Source organism: Schistocerca nitens, chromosome 8 (genome assembly GCF_023898315.1).
Source record: "Schistocerca nitens isolate TAMUIC-IGC-003100 chromosome 8, iqSchNite1.1, whole genome shotgun sequence".
Taxonomy (NCBI): Eukaryota; Metazoa; Arthropoda; class Insecta; order Orthoptera; family Acrididae; genus Schistocerca; species Schistocerca nitens.
Window position 1 is genome coordinate 128,219,534 of NC_064621.1, and position 18,237 is coordinate 128,237,770.

Sequence of the window (18,237 nt, forward strand, 5' to 3'; positions counted from 1 at the left end):
ATTTCTTTCATCTCATCATACATTTCATCAATTTCTTAATCCTCTGCAGAGCTAGTTGGCATGTAACCTTGTACTACTGTAGTGGGCGTGGGCTTCGTGTCTATCTTAGCCACAATAATGCGTTCATTATGCTGTTTGTAGTAGCTTACCCGCACTCCTATTTTTTTATTCATTATTACACCTACTCCTCCATTACCCCTATTTGATTTTGTATTTATAACACTGTATTCATCTGACCAAAAGTCTTGTTCCTCCTGCCACCGAACTTCTCTAATTCCCACTATATCTAACTTTAACCTATCCATTTCCCTTTTTAAATTTTCTAACCTACCTGCCCGATTAATGGATCTGACATTCCACACTCCGATCCGTAGAACGCCAGTTTTCTTTCTCCTGATAACGACATTCTCTTGAGTAGTCCCCGCCCGGAGATCCGAATGGGGGACTATTTTACCTCCGGAATATTTTACCCAAGAGGACGCCATAATCATTTAACCATAAAGCTGCATGTCCTCGGGAAAAATTACGGCTGTAGTTTCCCCTTGCTCTCAGCCGTTCGCAGTACCAGCACAGCAAGGCCCTTTTGGTTAGTGTTACAAGGTCAGATCAGTTAATCATCCACACTGTTGCCCCTGCAACTACTGAAAAGGCTGCTGCCCCTCTTCAGGACCCACACGTTTGTCTAGCCTCTCAACAGATACCCCTCCGTTGTGGTTGCACCTACGGTACGGCCATCTGTATCGCTCAGGCACGCAATCCTCGCCACCAACGGTAAGGTCCATGGTTCATGGGGGGGGGTTTAAGTATAAACTTAAAATCTTCTGGGTCATTAATTCGCGTCACGGTTCCTCTAAAATGATCGACGTTTCAACCCCTCTGCTGGGATCTTCCTCAGGATCTTCTGGTGTCCACTACTGCTAGAATACGGAACAGAAAGCAGATTCCAGAATGAGATTTTCACTCTGCAGCGGAGTGTGCGCTGATATGAAACTTCCTGGCATATTAAAACTGTGTGCCGGACCGAGACTCGAACTCGGGACCTTTGCCTTTCGCGGGCAAGTGCTCTACCAAGCTACCCAAGCACGACTCATGTCCCGTCCTCACAGGTTTATTCTGCCAGTACCTCGTCTCTTACCTTCCAAACTAAAGCTGTGAGGACGGTGCGTGAGTCGTGCTTGGATAGCTCAGTTGGTAGAGCACTTGCCCGCGAAAGGCAAAGGTCCCGAGTTCGAGTCTCGGTCCGGCATACAGTTTTAATCTGCCAGGAAGTTTCTGGAAGCAGATTGATTTTTCCAAGATGCCAATACACCACGTAATTCTCCACTCTTTTGGCTGCAGGTTCCTATATTTCAACATAATTTCTGCTCAGTGTGGACATATATATTAGGATACATTGCAGGTCAGAGAGTGGCAGAAACCTTCGTTCGGTTTTCACCTGCATTAGCTTCACTAACTCTCCACCGAATTATCATTTTTCAACCTGGCGGTGTCCTTAGGCTACGTTACACAACCAAGATTTTAGGGAGGGAGGGATCCGCGTTGTTCAATACAATATCATGCTTCACACGCAACGCAAAGGTTTCAATGATGCTGCTAGGTAAAACACCAAGATTAAAATTTCTCTCAGAACAAATTGTTTCTTGGTTCGGTTCTTCTATGTGGGTTGTAAGAGGAGCGTTCAATAAGTATTTCAGCCCTTTTTTCTGAAAGCAGATTGATTTTTTCAGGATTCCAATACGCCACGTGATTTTCCACTCTTCTGGCTGCAGGTTCCTATTTTTCAGCATAATCTTTGTTCAGAGTGGATCTCTTAAGCCACCTAACCGGAGAGCTTGAGTGACCGCATGGTACCACTCTACAGATCGACGTTGGAGACAACGTCTTGCTGCATCAATAACCTTCCCATCTTCCATCAGCCTCGTAAAGCGCAAGCAACTCCACACAAATGGTCCTTGTTGCTCTTCATGCTCTTCTGATAGGCGACGTGGAAACCAGCTGGCAGACACCGTTGAGTACCCAACTGGTGGATGAGTGTGTCAGCACTACCAACAGAAACGTCCAGTTGGACAGCGTGGTATTTGTTATTCTTCGATCACCTCGAATGAGAGTGCCCGCACGTTCCAACATGGCAGGATTCACAGCTGTGTGCGTCCGGCCGGCACGTGGGAGATCAGACATGTGTGCGCGACGTTGTTCCCATGATGACAAATGCCTGGCCCAATGACTCGCCATGCTTTTGCTCCCTACTAGTTCTCCGTAGACATTCCATAAGCCCCTATGAATACTGCGGTGCTCTTGTTTTCTGCCAAAAGAAACTCGGTGACAGCTCTCTATTTGAGACACACCTCCTTTAGAAACTCCATTTTGAAGGTAACGCCTAGCGCCGTCTACCATCGGAACTTCGTAAACTATGAATGAAACTTGTCTAGCTCGAAGGGGGAAACCATAGACGCTATGGTTGGCCCGCTAGATGTCGCTGCCATAGGTCAAACGGATATCAATTGGGTTTTATAAAATAGGAACCCCCGATTTTATTACATATTCGTGTAGTACGTAAAGAAATATGAGTGTTTTATTTCGACCGCTTTTTTCGCTTTGTGATAGATGGCGCTGTAATAGTCACAAACATATTGTTCACAATTTTAGACGAACAGTTGGAAACAGGTAGGTTTTCTAAATTAAAATACAGAACGTAGATAGGTTTGAACATTTTATTTCGGTTTTCCAATCTGAAACATGTACCTTTGAGAACTTATCATTTCTGAGAACGCATGCTGTTATAGCGTGATTACCTGTAAATACCAAATTAAGGCAATAAATGCTCAACATGATGTCCGTCAACTTCAATGCATTTGGCAATACGTGTAACGACATTCCTCTCAACAGCGAGTAGTTCGCCTTCCGTAATGTTCGCACATCCATTGACAATGCGCTGACGCATGGTGTCAGGCGATTTTGGTGGATCACGTTGGCAAATATCCTTCAACTTTCCCCACAGAAAGAAATCCGCGGACGTGAGATTCGGTGAACTTGCGGGCCATGGTATGGTGCTTCGACGACCAATCCAACTGTCATGAAATATGCTATTCAGTACCGCTTCAACCGCACGCGAGCTATGTGCCGGACATCCATCATGTTGAAGTGTATCACCATTCTGTCATGCAGTGAAACATCTTGTAGTAACATCGGTAGAAGATTACGTAGGAAATCAGCATAAATTGCACCATTTAGATTGCCATCGATAAAATGAGGGCCAATTATCCTGCCTCCCACAATGCCTCACCATACATTAACCCGCCAAGGTCGCTGATGTTCCACTTGTCGCACCCATCGTGGATTTTCCGTTGCGCAGTAGTGCATATGATGCCGGATTACGTTACCGCTGTTGGTGAATGACGCTTCGTCGCTAAATAGAATGTGTGCAAAAAATCTTTCATCGTCCTGTAATTTCTCTTGTGCCCAGTGACAGAACTGTACACGACGTTCAAAGTCGTCGCCACGCAATTCCTGGTGCATAGAAATATGGTACGGGTGCAATAGATGTTTGTGTTGCATTCTCAACAACGACGTTTTTGAGATTCCCGATTCTCGCGCAATTTGTCTGCTACTGATGTGCAGATTAGCCGCGACAGCAACTAAAACACCTACTTGGGCATCATCATTTGTTGTAGGTCGTGGTTGACGTTTCACATGTGTCTGAACACTTCCTTTTTCTTTAAATAACGTAACTATCCGGCGAACGTTCGGTACATTTGGATGATGTCGTCCAGGATACCGAGCAGCATACATAGCACACGCCCGTTGGGCATTTTGATCACAATAGCCATACATCAATACGATATCGACCTTTCCCGCAATTGGTAAACGGTCCATTTTAACACGGGTAATGTATTACGAAGCAAATACCGTCCGCACTGGCGGAATGTTACGTGATACCACGTTTGTGAATATTACAGCGCCATCTATCACAAAGCGAAAAAATTGGTCCAACTAAAACATTCATATTTCTTTAAGTACTACACGAATATGTAATTAAAAATGGGTGTTCCTATTTAAAAAAACTCAGTTGATATCCGTTGACCTGTGGCAGTGCCATCTAGCGGGCCAACAATAGCGTCATATGGTTTCCCCGTTCAAGCTAGACTAGTTTCATTCTCTGTAGTTTTTTCGTTTGATGCTTATTTTGTGAGTTATTTGGCCCGGTCACTATCAATGTACCTGTTGAGGTGGCAATATTCCACGATTTTCCACAACAAATTCCGCATTTTTTCAGACAAAACTGGACGAGGAAAAATGTATTGCATTACTTATCGAACGTTCCTCATACATTCGTAGCGTGGGATACATAGTTTTTAGAACAAACTACGAACGTCGGTCAACAGATGGTACACGGCGTTATGTATTAAAATCATTAAACATTAGTTTTAGTTGCTGCTTGTGAGCTTGCTGTGATTGAAATTACGGTCCAGTACCAACAATACCAATACCAATAGTACCAAACGATATCATTGGGAAAACTGCAGTTTCTCAGTTCATACCCTAGTGCGAGAGGTGTTTCAGTAATGAAGAAGACAAAGAATCAACAGTGTTTGCTCCAAGTATTACATATAGCACACTCTATAATACAACTAAAATTAGGCAAAATAAGTTCACTCATTATTTTTATTTTTGATCATGTGAGCATTAAGGAAAAGAAAACATTCTCTCTTCGTAACTATCCGAGCTAGAGCAGGGAAATTTTTATTTACAACCCGTAATTTGATGCATTATAACATTTGGAGCTATTGACTGAAACACAGTTAGCTCACAGACAAAAGCGAATTCCAGGAAATATATAAAGCCGTGTGGAGTGGCCGCGGTGTTTGAGGCGCCATGTCACGGAGTGCGTGGCCCCTCCCGCCCGAGGTTCGAGTCCTCCCTCGGGCACGGGTGCGTGTGTTGTTCTTAGCATAAGTTACCTTAAGTAGTGTGTAAGTCTAGGGACCGATGACATCAGCAGTTTGGTCCCTAAGGAATTCACACACATTTGAACAATTTTGGAATTTACAAAGTAGGAGTCTAATAACTTTGACGCAACAACCTACATACTCATCTTGAAAACAATCACTTCACGATTTGCAATTATTAGTGTGCTTTACCGTCTTACTCTTACTGTAATATAAAAAAGTTTTGTACCAAATGCTTTTCGTTTATTTTTGCAAAGCATCCTCTGTGTTCACTCGTATTTATTCCTCTTGTTTCCACGCTTTGGGGTTCATTTCTTTTTTCTGCGTTTTTAGTGGAGTTTGGAAACCAAACAACACGTTGTACATTTACCTTTCACAATTTCTCGAGTTCTGCAAACTCGCTTCTTCTTTTGTGCCATTTACAAATTTTTGCACCTCATTTTACTTTTGTAAACTTCACAAGTTGTTATCATACAGATCTAACTCTTGTTTCATCTGTTCAACACTCAGCGCTTGGGCAAATATGATTTTCTCCGACGCCAACCTCCGTCAACAACGGAAGAAAAAGCAGTGGACTTTAAAACATGAACAGTAAATTTTTTTTCCATCACACTATTGGTCTGTTTCCATATAAGGAGGGTTATAAATTTTCCATTAACACACTTAGACTACTTGCACCAATTTTATACTTTATTATGACTGGCTGGAGATAAGGAGTATTGCACTGTGGTTGGTTGGAGACAGGGGGAGAAGGGCATGGTTTTTATTTTCCACTTACGCTATTGGGCTATTTCTTACACCTAAGATTTCTAGTACTGATAGGCTGTAAGGAGGGTGAGGGGCGGGAGTAAGGGACGAGGTTTCGTATATCATAGCACTGTAGCACGATTCTGATTCGTGACATGGTTATCCTGCTGGAAGATGTAATGACTGCTGAGATGATACATCAAGCAAACAAGTGTCACCCGCAGTATTGTCCTCGTAGTGCACAGCTTGCATGGTGTCTTCGATTACTATCAAAAGCCCAGGGATGTCCCTTACACCATAACACTGCTCTCACAGGCTTGCATATTCGGCACAGTGCATATCTAGATCAGTCGATCGCCTGGATAATGGCGTTCGTGGTCACGACCATCGACCTGCTCTGTCTTTTGTTTGTAAGAGGTAGCTGAGTAACCATCAAACACTAAACAGATGAAGAGAATTACTAAAACATAAAAAAATTTGTTTATAACATCGACAGTGTAGTAAAATACGAGGTGCGGCTAGAAAAAAACCGGACTGATGCTGGAAAAAACATTTATTTACAATTATTTACAATTTCATGTTATCTCCTTCAATGTACTCTCCTCCTCGGTCTCTACACCGCTCCATACGAATTTTCCACTGTTCATAGCAATGCTGCAGATTATTTTCGGTAAGTCCATACATTACTTCCGTCGCTTTTTCTTTTACTGCTTCAACAGTCTCAAATCTAGTTCCTTTCAAAGCTGACTTGACTTTAGGGAAAAGAAAGAAGTCACAGGGGGCCAAATCAGGTGAGTAGGGTGGATGATCTAAGATGGGAATGTTGTGTTTTGCCAAAAACGTCTTCACTGACAACGCACTGTGAGCTGGGGCATTGTCTTGGTGAAGGATCCATGACTTTTTTCTCCACAAATCGTTCCGTTTTCTCCGTACTCGCTCACGTAGGGTAGCCAGGACGCTAATGTAGTAATGCTGATTCACTGTTTGTCCCTCTGGTACCCAATCAATGTGCACAATCCCTTTGATGTCAAAAAAAAGAAAAACAATTATCATTGCCTTGAGTTTCGATTTTGACATTCGTGCTTTTTTTTGTCGTGGAGAACCAGGAGTTTTCCAATGCATCGATTGGCGTTTAGTTTCGGGATCGTAAGTAAAAAACCACGATTCATCGCAAGTAATAACATTTTGTAAGAAGGTGGGATCACTTTCAATGTTTTCCAGGATGTCAGAACAAATCATTCTTCGGCGTTCCTTCTGTTCAGTTATGAGACACTTTGGAACCATTTTTGAACACACTTTGTTCATGTTGAAACTTTCATGAAGAATCTGCCTAACACTTTCCTTGTCAATTCCTGTTAACTCAGACACTGCTTTGATTGTTAAACGGCGATCTTGTCGAACAAGTTTACCGATTTTTTCAATGTTTGCATCAGTTTTTGCTAACAATGGTCTGCCAGTGCGAATGTCATCACTGGTGTCTTCGCGGCCATCTTTAAATCGTTTAAACCACTCAAACACTTGTGTTCGCGATAAACAATCATCGCCGTACACTTGTTGTAACATTACAAACGTTTCACTTGCAGATTTTCCTAGTTTGAAACAAAATTTGATGTTAACACGCTGTTCTTTCTGTACACTCAACATTTTCCGACGCACAGACAAAACGTCAACTACTTAAAACAGACGCCACGGGCAGACTGAGTGCAGGAGGCAGATGAAACTCGAGCAGTAGGCGGAGCGAGAGTCACGTGACAGGCCACGCGACTTTCAGCCTTATTGCATTCGTTTTATTGTTTCACCAGTACTAGTCCGGTTTTTTTCTAGCCACACCTCGTATTACGTATCTTTTGGTTCACGGTGTGTCTTTCTTCTGCAGTGTCACAGAAATATTTTGTATGGGCGTTGAATATTGATAACATTATACAGTGTTCGTAGGTGTCTCATTGAGACTCTTCTGGGATGCACCTCGGGTGCAGAATCTGAAAAAGGATACTTGCATACGGATGCATTTAGGCGCAGTGAGTGAAAGTGCATTGTTTGGTATCTCCTATAGCCCTCCCGTAGGAATACGGCAAGCCCTGTCTATAGTGAGTCCCACTGTGGCGCCCATTCAAAGCGACTTTAAACGTTGCGGCTTCTTCGGAGACGTGGGCGGTGCCTGGTGCGCCATGTTCAGTCGACGTAGATGTCGTCGATACTGCACACAATGCATTCGCGATGAACCTGAGCGCACTACGATCGTTACTGACAACGTCGCGTATTAAATAAGGGAAGACGTAGGGGTCGCCTGCTGTGGGGCCCATGTTCGGTGCGCCGAACTACACTACTGGCCATTAAAGTTGCTACACCAAGAAGCAATGCAGATGATAAACGGGTATTCATTGGACAAATATATTATACTAGAACTGACATGTTAATACATTTTCACGCAATTTGGGTTCATAGATCTTGAGAAATCAGTACCCAGAACAACAACCTCTGGCCGTAATAACGGCCTCGATACACCTAGGCATTGAGTCAAACAGAGCTTGGATGGCGTGTACAGGTACAGCTGCCCATACAGCTTCAACACGATACCACAGTTCATCAAGAGTAGTGACTTGCGTATTGTGACGAGGCAGTTGCTCGACCACCATTCACCAGACGTTTACAATTGGTGAGAGATCTGGAGAATATGCTGGCCAGGGCAGCAGTCCATTTTCTGTATCCAGAAAGGCCAGTACAGGACCTGCAACATGCGGTCGTGCATTATCCTGCTGAAATGTAGGGTCACGCCGTGATCGAATGAAGGGTAGAGCCACTGGTCGTAACACATCTGAAATGTGTTCAAACAGTATGACGATGGCGAATACACGCTTCCAATGTGCGTTCACCGCGATGTCTCCACACACGGATGTGACCATCATGATGCTTTAAACAGAACCTGGATTCATCCGAAAAAATGACATTTTGCCATTCGTGCACCCAGGTTCGTTGTTGAGGACACCATCGCAGGCGGTCCTGTCTGTATGCAGTGTTAACCGCACCCATCGTCTCCGAGCTGATAGTCCATGCTGCAGCAAACGTCGTCGAACTGTTCGTGCATATGGTTGTTATCTTGGGAAAGGTCCCCCCCCCTGTTGAGTCAGGAATCGAGACGTGGCTGCACGATCCGTTACGCCATGCGGATAAAATGCCTGTCGTCTCGACTGCTAGTGATACGACGCCGTTGGGATCCAGCACGGCGTTCCGTTTTACACTCCTGAACCCACCGATTCCATATTCTGTTAACAGTCATTGGATCTCAACCAACGCGAGCAGCAATGTCGTGATACGATAAACCGCAATAGCGATAGGCTACAATCCGACCTTTATCAACGTCGGAAACGTGATGGTACGCATTTCTCCTCCTTATACGAGGCATTACAACAATGTTTCACCAGGCAACGCCGGTCAACTGCTGTTTGTGTATGAGAAATCGGTTGGAAACTTTCCTCATGTCAGCACGTTGTAGGTGTCGCCACCGGCGCCAACCAAGTGTGAATGCTCTGAAAAGTTAATCATTTGCACATCACAGCATCTTCTTCCTGTCAGTTAAATTTGGCGCCTGTAGCACGTCGTCTTCGTGGTGTAGCAATTTTAATGGACAGTAGTGTATGTTCTCCGAAACACTTGCACCTGCTCGTGAGATGTCCTCTGTTGTGAGATCTACCACTGCTTGCCAATATTGTTGATTTGTAGAATGAACCAGCCTATATTCTCCAAGTTCTGTTATGAGACCTTGACGTCCAACAATTTGTCGTCTGCTCTCATATTCAACGTCTTTCAATCACTTTCCATTCATCATCCATGCCGACCATTTTTGCCGCTTCTGGGACTCTCGTTCCCGGATGCTAGCACTGTTACATAGCAGTTTATTACATAACCGAGATAACGATTGACAAGTACTCATTTATAATAACAATTCAAACTATATGATTCAGTTCGTAGAAGTTATTTTTTTAGACTTTTCTTTGGTTTCATTACAACAGCTGCAGACATGGCAATCACAATTAAAATAATTATTTATGTTTCTTTGCATCAGTGTTGTGGAAAGGTAGAGATAGCGTATGTAGAACATATATAAAGTGCGGATTCTTCTTTCGGTATCAACCATGTGAAGCGTATGTGTGGGCAAGTTGCGCTGTTGTGCGTAACGTATCTTATGTCCTAGTGTGCATGATCTTGTGGATAAGCAGCCAGAAGGAATCTTAGAAATTAAATCATTTACTACTTTATTTCCGAGGGTAATTCGTATTTTGTCTTTTTAAATTAAATTTGGTTTCGTAAATTCACAATTTCTTTCATTTTGTGATTCTACAGGTTGGCTGGAGTGCTTGAGCTTATCTGATTCGCCGGCCGAAGTGGCCGCGCGGTTCTGGCGCTGCAGTCTGGAACCGCGAGACCGCTACGGTCGCAGGTTCGAATCCTGCCTCGGGCATGGATGTGTGTGATGTCCTTAGGTTAGTTAGGTTTAACTAGTTCTAAGTTCTAGGGGACTAATGACCTCAGCAGTTGAGTCCCATAGTGCTCAGAGCCATTTGAACCATTTTTTTTATCTGATTCGGTGCCTAACTCGGCCAGTAGACATTAAGACAGAGGTGTCCAAGACTTTGGCTCACGAGCACTCCCCTGGACCAAGTGCAGAAGGGTTCAGTCGAACTGCACATATACCCCACCACCACGCCACGTTATCTGAGTAGGAAAAGGGGAAAGAAGGATAAATGGTGAACGCGGCGAATTAAATGGCATTGTGTTGTACTGCATACAACTTTGTTTCGTATTTATCTACTGCATAGATCGCAAATGAAAGAAATTTTCAGTTCTACTTAATTACTTTTGCTACTCTGAAGAAATAATAAATTGTTATCCGATACAAACATTCGACGAACCGACAGACGGAGACAATTCACAGATTTCCGCACTAGGGTTCTGGCGTAATTGTGTCTCATTTGCTTTCACAATCGAGAAGAAGGCCTTCCACATACACACACATTCTGATCGAAACAATTTATCAAGTTTACAAAACTTATTGTCCCCGAGAGAAACAATGTAGACGTCCTGGACAGTTTTAACGTAATAGGCTTTTCCGTTGAAACGGGAATTACATTGCATATCAATCAGTTACATCTGCTTATGAACAAAGGCGTAGTGGACTGACGGTCTCGGAAACATTTCGGAAACAGTTGTTAGATTGGCAGGTCCTTAAAAGAGTTTACAAAATTATCCATGTGATTCTTTCAAGGCCACAACTAATTGTTCAAACTTTATTTTTTTTTTCTTTAATGTCTATGAGCTTACGGAAGTGGATTGTGTTTTTTGTCGGAATTCGTTCCTTCTACAGTGAGATTTTCTTTTTAAATGCAATCGCGTCAAATCAAAAATAAGTTGATTCTCACCTACTAATGTGTTCTAGGGGCAGTGTTCAATCAAGTCCACTTGAAATGTGAGGTCTAATATCCATTCCTGATGTTCTAATTTTTGTTCCTACATTCCTGTTTGCTTAATAAATTCAACAATGGTGGGCTTTAAACAGAAAAATTGTTACAGTCATGTCACTTGACTTAATCAACATATTTTGGAGGAATGTATGAAGTCTCCATACTCTTCTTTCAGTTTCATCAAAAACTGTTGCAACAGACAGCGCAATCATGCTCGCGACTTCAGAAGTTCACTTCAATTTCTTAACGTGCTCCATACCTACAAATTTGGCAAAGAGTACTCCTTGATATACAGAACAATGAACCCCTTCTGTCGATCGTTGCAATTCTTTTGTCTTTCATTGTCAAATAAATATTTCACTCTTTATGCATGGTAATGTGATGTCGTCTGCAAGACACGTCGATTACGCATCTGTTTAACAGGTGTTGAGAATTCTCGTCCCTGTCTTCTATCATTCACTTTAATTTTGCTTGTGGTAAGCTCCTATGGGACCAAACTGGCGAGGTCATCGGTCCCTACTCTTACACAATACTTAATTGAATATAAATCAACTTACACTAAGGACAACACACACACCCATGCCGAGGGAGGACTCAAACGTCCGACAAGGGGAGTCGCGCGAACGGTGACAAGGCACCCTAGACCGCGCAGCTACCCCGCGCGGCATTCGGTCTAATTTTTAAAGGTTTGCGAAGGTATATCACTAGATTGTACCTTTTTGTGCAAACGGTCACAGGACCTGCGAATGTCCGTCACACCACAAACAAATGGCGAAGGGTAAAGAGCGCTGACACCACTATTCTGCTGAACCGCAGAGAGTCGTGCCGGTCAAGCGCCGCACTGCGGCACTAAATGAAATGTCGCGCAGTACCGATTACTTCCAGGAAGGAGCGAGCGAACCTGAGACAGGAGGAGCATAAACACACTTGCTGCCGACACACCAATTGCAAGTGGGCTGTTTAGGTTTATATGTCGGTAACGCCACGTAGCGCTCTGTATGAAAATTACTGATTGTGCTGTGTGCAGTCTGTGGCTAGTTTGCATTGTTGGAATTTTTGTTATTGTAGTGTTGGGCAGCTGGAGGTGAGCCACCAGCAGTGGTGGATGTGGGGAGAGAGATGGCAGAATTTTGAGAGCGGACGATCTGGACATGTGTCCATCAGAAAAATTTTTTAGACTGGATCTCATGAACTGATATATATATATATATATATATATATATATATATATATATATATATATATATATATATATATATATATATAATGACTTTTGACCACTATTGAGGTAAATACATTGTTTGTTCTCTATCAAAATCTTTCATCTGCTGACTATCCCTATCAGTAGTTTGTGCCTTCAGTAGTTAGAATCTTTTATTTAGCTGACAGTATTGGCGCTCGCTGTATTGCAGTAGTTCGAGTAAAGAAGATTTTTGTGAGGTAAGTGATTCATGAAAGTTATAGGGTATTGTCAGTCAGGGCCAATTATTGAAAGTCAGATTGCGTTGCTCAAAAAATATTTTGTGTCAGTTTAATGATGATCAGAATAAGTAACGAGAGAAATGTCCGAGTACGTTCAGTTTTACTGAGCTGTTTCTGTATCAAATGACGTAGAAGTTTACCAGCACAGTAATTTATAATTTTCCAAAGGGGACGTTTCACAATGCACGCGTGACGTTTGGCACGCCCTGGATTAAGCATTTCCTCTGCTTTGTGTAACGCTTCGTGCTACAGTTGAGTGGAGTGCTTCTAGGAGTCGCTCGGAAGCCGTATTACGGTACACATCGATGATAAACCACGGTACACGACTTTGCGCCAAGCTGGAGGGAATCTTTCATTTTGTGGGTTCCTCAATCATAATTATAAAGCGACTGCAGCATATAACATTTTAGTGAAAGTCTGGATTTTTAAGCGGTTTTACTTGGAAGTTTTTGCGGGTGAATTTTCTTGAGGTACATAAACTGAACGTGGCGTGTTTCGGGAACATCTCCGTTCGTTTGGTCGAAAATTTATTTCCAAGAAGATCACTGAGCAACTTGATGTGGTAACTCCCGAATAGCTGTGCGTCAGTAGCCGTTTGGAGCGTTGGTAAACTTCTGGCTGCTTTCGTGTGGAGAACTTGCAGTTAAACAGTCATTAAGGTTCACTAATATTAGTTGGTAGTGAATATGGACTTCATAGCCATTTGCAACAAGTATTGGAGACATTAAAGCCTAATTATTTCAACTTTAGAGCATTTCAAGGAAGTTCTTTACAGCAAAAATCACCAGAAAATTTACGAGCTTACAGATGCTGCTTCCAACCTTGAGTCATACCATCTCGTGGAGACGTGAGCAAGTGACGCAGGGGAGAAAGTGTATAAAGAGGAGTGACGAATGTGTCACGTATTTAGTCGGTGTTTTTTCAACTCTCCTAATCGTCGATTGAATTTTTATCAACAGAGCAAAAAGACTATCGCGATAGGTGGTCTGTTAGGGATGAGGAGTTACAACACGTCCCGCTACAAGCCCTAACCATCTCCCCATCGTCGAAGCCGCTTATGTCAGTGTATTTCCTCATTTGTATCCCGCCTGGAAGGCGGCGCGTGGGGCTGCTCCTGAAATCTGTAACATAGGCCGAATGTAGGAAGCGAGTAGGAGCAGGTGAGGTAAAGCTTTCGGTACTGCAAGTAAAGTGAAACCGGTTTTATCATAGTCCAAAACTAAGTACACAAATAAATACGTAACTTGGTACAGATGAGCACGTAGGTGCGACATCTTAGACCCGTCGTAGCTGATACAAAGTTTCCACAGCAAGCTACGCTGAAGCGATGTTTCCCGGCCGTCTGCACGTGATGAAATGGGGAGAAAGCAGAGTGGCGCTCGTTGAGCTCCACAGCGTTGGCTAGAGGGCGCAGTGGTCGGGGTAGTTCGTCCTCTCTCGTAGTGCCAACCGGCGAGCGTGTACCTACGCTGTGGCATCGGAACTATCGATACCACATCCTCATTTGTAGCCCGTATCACTGATAGAATTATTTCCCATTCGTCACTCCTCTGCTAGTACTCTTTCTTTCCTTGTGTCACTTGGTCGCGACTCCATGCGGTGGTATTTAACTAATCGGTGAGTAGTGTTTGTACCGTTACAGTTCGTTAATGTATATTCCGGTATGGACTCCATACTGTAGAGGTGCTTAACATTTCTCGCGTCCACAAGACGTTGAAAGAAATGAAACAAGTGTTATGTGACAGAATAACCTGGGGATCGAACCTCAGACTTTCGGATCTTTTATGCTGTTCTCGTCTTTCTAATGGTATCGAGAACAGCATAAAAGATGTATCTACAATACAATAAACGTACAAGGGTGAGTCAAATGAAAACCTTAAATTTTTTAAAAATATTATTTATTGTGCAGAAGTGGTACAGAGCTGTATCACTTTTCAACATAACCTCCCCCATACTCAATGCAAGTCCTCCAGTGCTTACGAAGTGCATAAATTTCTTTAGAAAAAAATTCGTTTGGCAATCCGCACCACAACTCATGCACCGAGTGGCGTACCTCTTCATCAGAAAGGAACTTCTTTCCTCCCATTGCGTCTTTGAGTGGTCCAAACATATGGAAGTCACTTGGGGCAAAGTCAGGTGAGTATGGTGGATGAGGAAGACACTCAAAATGCAGATCTATGATCGTTGCAACTGTTGTACGGGCAGTGTGGGGCCTCGCATTGTCATGTTGCGAAAGGACACCTGCTGACAGCAATCCACGTCGCTTTGATTTGATTGCAGACCACAGATGATATATTAGGAGATCTGTGTCTGACGCATTGGTGATAGTGGTCCCTCTAGGCATGCAATGCTCCAAAATGACGCCTTTTTCGTCCCAAAAGAGAGTCAGCATAACTTTCCTTGCTGATGGTTCTGTTCGAAACTTCTTTGATTTTGATGATGAGGAATGGCGCCATTCCTTGCTCGCTCTCTTCGTTTCCGGTTGGTGGAAGTGAACCCTGTATCGTCCCCAGTAACGATTCTTTCAAGGAAGCTATCGCCTTCTCGTTCAAAGATCCGAAGAAATTCTTCACAAGCATCATCACGTCGTTGTCTCATTTCTGAAGTCAGCTGCCGTGGCACCCATCTTGCAGACACTTTGTGCAACTGAAACACATCATGCACAATGTGGTGTGCTGACCCATGACTAATCTGTAAACATGTTGCAGTGTCATTCAGTGTCACTCGGCGGTTTTCCTTCAATATGGCTTCAACTGCTGCAATGTTCTGTGGAGTCACAACTCGTTGTGCCTGACATGGACGAGGAGCATCTTCCACTGAAGTCACAGCATTTGCGAACTTCCTACTCCATTCGTAGACTTGCTTCTGTGGCAAACATCCATCACTGTACTGAACCTTCATTCGTAGATGAATTTCAATACGTTTCACACCATCACTACGCAAAAACCGAATAACAGAACGCAGTTGCAAGTGGGGCGGTCATCTTTATACTGATACAGCAACGGTATGTGTGCATCTGCACTATGCTACCACCTACAGACCATTCTGCACGCAGTTTGTAGCACGGTTACCAACTTACAAGATAACAACTAGAAAATTCGATTTGTTATTACTAATTTAAGGTTTTCATTTGACTCATCCTCGTATATGAAACAGACAACACATTGGAATAGCCGCCATACTGAAATTATACAGTAGTAATACGTACCATACCGAGAACTTTACAAACAGAGAAATATCGTGCAAAGGATTTCTAAATGAGTTACCGTATTAGTTTCTACTGTGGGAGAAACTAGAGCGTACGACGCAGGTAAATTACATTCCCTCGCCAGGGGCATCCATAACGCGTGAGGAAATTTATACTAGTGTCCGTTATGAACTTCTAGATACACCGGTAGAATCTGCGAGGGCTAAATGTAGATTTCTGCGGGTGGAGCAATTCGCGCCGCAGGGGGGTTGGACTTAATAACGCAAACAGCCACCTTATGCAGGTTATTACGGACTCTAATCGCCAGCTCAGGAGCATCCATCTCGGCGCCCCTCGACGTTCCCGGGGCCTCCGTATTAACTGCCAGCGATACACTGACAAATACAAAGCTCCCCCTCCCCAGCTGCTGGTAATTATTCACGGCAACGTGAGTGAGGGACCGTGTGCAGGTAGACGTGCTCTGAAAACTCACCCCCCCCCCCACCCTCCCTGTTTAATTAAATACGGCGCATTCATTTTACAGCCTAAACGGTACCCCTGTGAGAAACAACACTCACACCCCCTCCGCTCTCCTCGTAGAAATTTCCAGTTAACGAAGGTGTGGAAAACACTTCGGCATCCCTTGCTGCGCTTTGATAGGCGTGGAATATTACGCGTCCATCAAAAATGAAAGTCGAGTGATTGGTTCAACGATGAATTATGAGTGTGGTATTATTTTATACATTTATTTAATCAATTATGGTTCAACGATGAATTATGAGTGTGGTATTATTTTATACATTTATTTAATCAATTACTTAATATAAATACGGGTTTCACATTGACCTATATTTGTAATGTAATGTAAACAATTAAAAAAAAAGGCGAGTCAAATGTTTCGTGAAATCATCTATATAAATGTAACAAATAAAATAGATTACAGAAATATGTCATGCCCCTCTGATTGATGTTCGAAGCTATATACAGTAAATGGGACTACACAATTCACCAGACAAGCGTCCTTTAGAAATCTTTAAATTTCTGTGATTGTAAGTTAAACATCGAACTTTAAAGTCTCAACAGGCAACTCATTGGTGCACATGATTTTGAGCACCATTCGAAGATACATCAAATGTTTCTGTAATATATTTTCACACTTTCTCACAAATCATTTCAGAAAATGTTTGATCATTTTTTTCCAACGAAATCGTATTTCAATTTTTTTTCACAGCTAAATATCAGATCAACATATTTTTTTATGCCCAGATCTACGAAGGCTCTAAGAGATGACCTTTTCGATGCTTCATTTACACAGCTAGCAGCAGCTTTTGGTGAAATATTTCAATTTTCCCTCAAATCACCAATTAAGATTTTAAATTACATATATTACATTCAAGCATTTTTTTCAGCACTAGATCTCACATTGGTCAATTTGATACCGTGTTTGCCGGTTCCTCATTCGTCGTTTTGGTATGAAAATTCGAACAAGTCTCCACAGTCAAATCTTCCCTCAGATAACCAGTTAAGATTTTCTCAGTCGCTTTGATTCTTTTCAAGTATTTAAATTATTTTTCTTTTTTTTTTTAAAAAAAAAGAAAAATTAGACCTCACACCTGTCATCGCCCATTTGCACATTCCTCATTCCTCAATTGGCTATCGTAATTCGGATAAATGGCCATTCTTCCATTTCTAGGTAGTCTAGTTCTCTCTCCGCTCCAATACCTGACCAAAAGTCATGTCCATCGGCAAAGAAGTTCAATAAATCGTTTGCACATACTCTCTGTTTCCTCCCAATCTCGTTTCGTATCATTTGTACAGAAATTTATTTAAAAATTATTGTTGCAGATTGTCGTTTTTTTATCAGCACTAAAAAGGCAGCTTGCTAGAAGAATAGTAGGAGTGACTAACTTTTCCAGTCTGAACTATCGTTAAACGTTCTCCACAGAGCATCAAGGAAAATAGTTCTGAATATAACAAATTTCTTTCTTTAGCCAAAGTGCTCTTAAACTCTTCCAAAAAAAAAAGAAAAAAAAAGTCACTCATTGTTTAAAATATTCTGTAACTATTTCCCATGTCTTCTCGGGTTGTAAAAATAAAATTTATTAGTTGATAAAAGTAATCTCCGTCATACTAGTAAAATCGTTCCACTATTCTCAGATATTATTTAAATCCACATTAATGAGCGTCTTGTTCTTGGCGTTAACATTAACATTACCCATTTTACTCAGCTCGTCCTAAATTTGATTGCTATTTTTACAATATCTCAGTACTAACTGTACTAATTTGATCTTTCAAGAAATAAAAGTTCTCATGTCTCAACAATGATCAGAAATTACTGGAACAATACGTGAGCGTTTCACTGGATAGCGATTGCCTTCCACGTATTCATCTGGTGACCGGGCATTCGCCATGGCGC

The 18,237-nt window shown here is 42.5% G+C and overlaps 1 non-coding gene across 1 annotated transcript; it reads left to right on the plus strand.

Moving 5' to 3' along the window:
* The first annotated feature begins 1,172 nt into the window (after positions 1 to 1,172).
* Positions 1,173 to 1,247, plus strand: Trnas-cga (transfer RNA serine (anticodon CGA)). The gene has a single exon. It is a non-coding gene; the product is annotated as a tRNA-Ser (tRNA).
* Positions 1,248 to 18,237: the final 16,990 nt, after the last annotated feature.